This window comes from Mustela nivalis (genome assembly GCF_964662115.1).
Source record: "Mustela nivalis genome assembly, chromosome: 16".
NCBI lineage: Eukaryota > Metazoa > Chordata > Mammalia > Carnivora > Mustelidae > Mustela > Mustela nivalis.
In genome coordinates, this window is record NC_139035.1 from 50,200,638 (window position 1) to 50,206,096 (window position 5,459).

Here is a 5,459-nt window from a genome sequence, read left to right on the forward strand (position 1 = left end):
TGAGCATAGATCTTTTAAGAAATGGTTTTAGAGGGGCACCTGGGTGGCTCAGTGGGTTAAAGCCTCTGCCTTCAGCTCAGGTCATGATCCCAGGGTCCTGGGATCGAGCCCCACATCGGGCTCTCTGCTCAGCAGGGAACCTGCTCCTTCCTCTTCTGTCTGCTTGCCTCTCTGCCTACTTGTGGTCTCTGTCTTTCAAATAAATAAATAAAATCTTAAAAAAAAAAAAAAAAGAAATGGTTTTAGAATCAGAAATACCCAAAGAAAAACCATATCCAAAGGGAATCATCCTAGTGGGGAGATTATCAGGGAGAATCCAGAGTGATGCAGAAAGATCTAGGATGAAGCCATCAGTATTGCCAGCATTAAAGAGAGAATTGGGGTTAGCAAAAAACACTTGAGAATGAGTTGTCATAGAATTCAAAGAAAATCAGTTGTGTGTTAATGCTTTGGTTGGTGAGAGAGGACGGAAGGAGAATAGTAATCTTTTTACCATTCCTTCAGGTATTGCCTTAGATGGGAATTATTTTCTTTTCTGATCATATGCTTGTTTTCTCTCTCTCTCTCTCTGTTTCCAAGGACTTACATTATTTGGCCGGAAAATTACTTCATACCTGAGTTGGGTATATTTTTCATCCAGCTAATTTTTTAAAGGATTTTTTAGTAAAGCCGGGCTCTCCAGGCCTCTGTCCTCAGTTATATATCCCTGCTGTATTCCAATATTGTTACAAGTAGAATAATTATACTATATTAGAAGTCATAATGTCTTTACAAGTAACCAAGAGATTAGAAATGTCTGCACCAAAGCGACCATCAGTAGAAAGGCAAATAATTCCATCATGTCCATCTTTGGTTTAATAAAAACCACAACTGAGAAGAAAATTAGAGAGATCCGTGTACAGCCCTATAGAAGAGATCTTTTGCTCTACATGAAATGTTTCTCCTTGACAAAAGAACCAGGGCACTGAAGGATACCAATAATATGATAAAGTCATAAACCTTTTGTAATTCTTGGAGTTGAATTCTCTGAGCAGAGGAAGAATATTTTCATATATGTTAGTAATAGCCATGTAGAGAAATCACTCACACAAAAAAATGGCGGTGCATTAGAGGTGGATTATCAGTTGTTGTACATGGTAAGTGGGTCAGAAGTGCTTCTGTTTCTGCCCACGTATGCTGCAACATTTTTGCATGAATTCACATTCAGACCCCTTATACAGTAAGTGATTAAATTTCAAATAACTTCATTTTTTTAAAAAATTATTTATTGGGGCGCCCAGGTGGTTCAGTTGGTTAAGCAGCTGCCTTCAGCTCGGGTTATGATTCCAGGGTCCTGGGATCAAGCCCCACATCAGGCTCCCTGCTCAGCAGAGAGCCTGCTTCTCTCTCTCCCCCTCTCCCTGACGCTCTGCTTACTTGTGCTCTCTCTCTAATTCTATGTCAAATAAATAAAATATTTTAAAAAATTATTTATTTATTTGACAGACAGAGAGATCACAAGTAGGCAGAGAGGCAGGCAGACAGAGAGGGGAAAGCAGGCTCCCTGCTGAGCAGAGAACCAATTCAGGGCTCGATCCCAGGACCCTGAGACCACGACCTGAGCTGAAGGCAGAGGCTTTAACCCACTGAGCCACCCAGGTGCCCCTAACTTCATATTTTTAATCTGCAAATTAAATTCAATATATAATTATTATTTAAACTATATTTCCATCTAAGTAATCTATTAGGAATCCAATTAGTTAACATATAGCGGATTATTAGATTAAAAGGGAGAGTTCAGTGATTCATCATTTACATATAATGCCTAGTGCTCATTACATCACCCATATACCCCATCCCCCCACCCACCTCCCTTCCAGGAACCTTCAATTTGCCTCTTATGGTTTGTCACCTTCTCTGATTTCATCTTGTTTTATTTTTTCCTCTCTTGCCCTATGATCCTCTGTTTTGTTTCTTAAATTCCACATATAAGTGAGATCATATAATTGTCTTGCTCTGATTGACTCATTTCACTTAATGTAATACAGTCTAGTTCCAGCTATGTCACTGCAAATAGTAAGATTTCCTTTTTGGTGGCTAAGTACTATTCCATTACCCCCCCCCACACACACACACACAACCCACATTTACTTTATTCATCTGTCTATGGACATCTGGGCTCTTTCCATAGTTTGGCTATGTGGACATTGCTGGATAAATATTGGGGGCAGGTGTCCTTTTAGATAACTATGTTTGTATCCTTTGGGTAAATACCTAGTAGAACAATTTCTGGGTCATGGAGTAGCTCTGTTTTAACTTTTTGAGGAACCACCATACAGCTTTCCAGAGTGGCTATGCCATCTTACATTCCCACCATCAGTGTAAGAGGATTCCCCATTCTCCACATTCTCACCAACATTAGTTGTTTCCTGACTTGTTAATACCAGTTCCCCTTTTTTAAAAGGCAAACATGTTTAACCCTAATTTTTAAAAATCTAAATCAGCAATAGTAATATTACTAGGTTCTCTATTTAACTGTTTTAGACAATAATATGTTAACTTACTTAAACTACTCCTTTCTTACTCTTCTCACATCTTTTCAATATAGTTACTAATAATTTTAGTTTTTTCTGTTAGTTTTGCAATTTTAAATAATGTTATTCTACCTGTTTTTACATGTTTTCTCTTAGAGTTTAAAAGAATATTTTAATTTCATATTTTGCTAGGTGAGAATATTAATGCCTCAAATATTTAACAACTTCTATGGTGCACAAATTTTGTAGAGTAGATTCTGAACTCTTGACCAATCAGGAGAGACCCAGTCAGTGAACAGCCTTATAGTAGAAACTTCTGCACTTTCTTTTAGCATGCCTCCTCACTTTTGACTCTCAGCCTCTGTCATCTTCATTTTTCTCTTTATAGTTTTAAAAATTAGGATGCCTGGGTGGCTCAGTTGGGCGAACATCTGCCTTCAGCTCAGGTCATGATCCTGGAGTTCTGGGATCAAGTCTTGTTCTGGGCTTCCTACTCAGCAGGGAGTATGCTTCTCACTCCCATCCTCCCTTTTCCCATGCTTTCTCTCTCATTCTCTCTCTCTCTCAAATAAATAATTCATAATATAATAATATATATAATAATATAATAAATTAATTTTACTACCTCTTCTGAAATCCTAAGACTGGTATCTGTGTTTTATCTGTATTTTATATTATATTTTGAGTGTTTCTCAGGCTTAACTACGTAACAGAAAAATCTAGAGCATTTTTACAAATAAGCTCATGACTGGGCACTGATACCAGACATTTCTTATTTAATTGCTTTGAAGACAGAGTTAAGAATTACTGGTCTATAGATCAAATATAAATCATGAATTTAATAAAATATTTCTAATCCCTTTATATAAATGGGATGCTCATAGCCAAAGATTGCATTTTCTTATGTGGAGAATAGTGTGTGTGTGTGTGTGTGTTTGCATGTGATTTTACTTCATTTTGTACATAGTATGTCCTCAAACTTTTCACATAATCAGCTACTCTGTTGAAGTGTTTTATTTTGCTTTGTTTTCTCCTGGAGGTTTCTATAAGGTATTGTTCCAGTTCTCTAAGTCCTCCTATAGGAAAAAATATTTTGATTTGTTGTAGAATATTAGATAAAAGTCAGTTTCCTTTAGAAATGCAAAGGCATTGTTCAGTTGTCTAAGTTTGTGATGAAAACTCTAATCTTGCTCTTGTGTAGATAACTTATTCTCTGAAATTTTTAGAGGCATGTGAGATTTTTTAAGATGTTTAACATCATTGGTGTTATACAGTTTCACAATATTTGCCAATATGTAGTTATTTTTTTTTTTCTTTAAAAGGGTTTGCCCTGGGTACTTGGTTGTCACGTTTTAAGTTTAGTGACTACTACAGCATGAAAAGCACCATGGGATTATCATTTTCCTAGTCCTCACTTCCATTTTCTCTCTTCTCTCTTTAATATTTTTGTTGGCAATATGTGGCCGATGTGAATGGCTTGAAGGGTTTGATTTATAGATCCATTTCTGTACCTTCAGTGAAAGCTCCTTTCACACACCCACATCTCAGTCTACCCCCTCGCTCCTTGGTACGTGGGAGTCCTGAGTTTCAGGAGCTTTGCAGACGGTTCAAGTCATCTACCCTGTTGTCTCCTCATATATACTGTAGAGATTCATCCTTTCCCTCATCCCCCATCTCAATCACCGATATTCCAAAAGCTTTCTGGGATAAGTGTACATGTTGAAAAAGCTAGTTGGCTAATGTTCTACCATTTGGATCCTTCCTGTCTCCCTTCCTTCCCTCCTTCCTTGTATTTCTTTTCCTCCTCTCTCCTTGGACTGCCATCCCTCTTTCTCCTCCTCCTCTTCTTCTTTTTGTTTATTCTCTACCAGTGGTACATTGGCAGATTCTTGGGAGTGGAAAGAAATAAAGCCAGATGACTTTTTATCTTTGAAGGTAAGCCAGTTTATTCTAAAAAAAAAACTTCACCATCGAATGTATTATTTCTATACTATTAATATTGCTATACAAAGATAGTCATAATGGACTTACATATTTAGAGTCCTTGTATCAGGCAGAAACTGTTGTCCTTCTTTGATACTGTAAAAAGTAATAAACTACTATAATGAGTGACTGTAAACTACTGGATACCTTTAGATAGATTTCTTGTATTCTTGTTTCTTCATTTATTTTTTTCTTTTTCTTCATTTCTTAAAATTTCCATGTTACTGTTTCTTCCTTTGTATTTTTTTTCTTCCACATTTACATTGTTTTCTTACTTCTTTTGTAATTCCTACAAATAGGATTTTGAATTTCTTTTTGAAAGAGGCATAAGTCTATCATTTTCATGTTCAAATGCATTTCCATGTTTAAGATGACTACTAAACATTCTATTTAATGTGACAGAAGTATTTAATACGGTAAAACAAAACAAAACAAAACAAAATCATTGAATATAGAATGAGAGGGGCCCCTGGGTGTCTCGGTCATTAAGTGTCTGCTTCTGCTCAGGTCGTGATTCTGGGGTCCAGGGATTGAGCCCTGCATAGGGCTCCCTGCTTGGTGGGGAGCCTGCTTCTCCCTCACCCATTCCCCCTGCTTGTCTTCCCTTTCTCTCTCTCTTTTTCTCTCTGTTAAATAAATAAATAAATCCTTAAAACAAACAAACAAGAATATGGAATGAGAAACCCTGGATATCAGTGTTTAATCTGCCACATATAAGGTCCTATGAATTTGAGCAAGTTATTAAAACTCCCTGAAATTCATATTAATGATTTATAAAATGGAGCGTAGAACAAGACATCTTCATTGGCTGTTCTATCAAAGAGTTTTAGAAACCTTAAAAGTGGATCAAATGTACAACATTAATTAAAAAAAAAAACTTGAAATAATTTTATGTGAACATTGCTTTTACTACAAAGATGAGTTTTCCACCTTGTGCTATAATTAATAAGAAACAGTCATTAT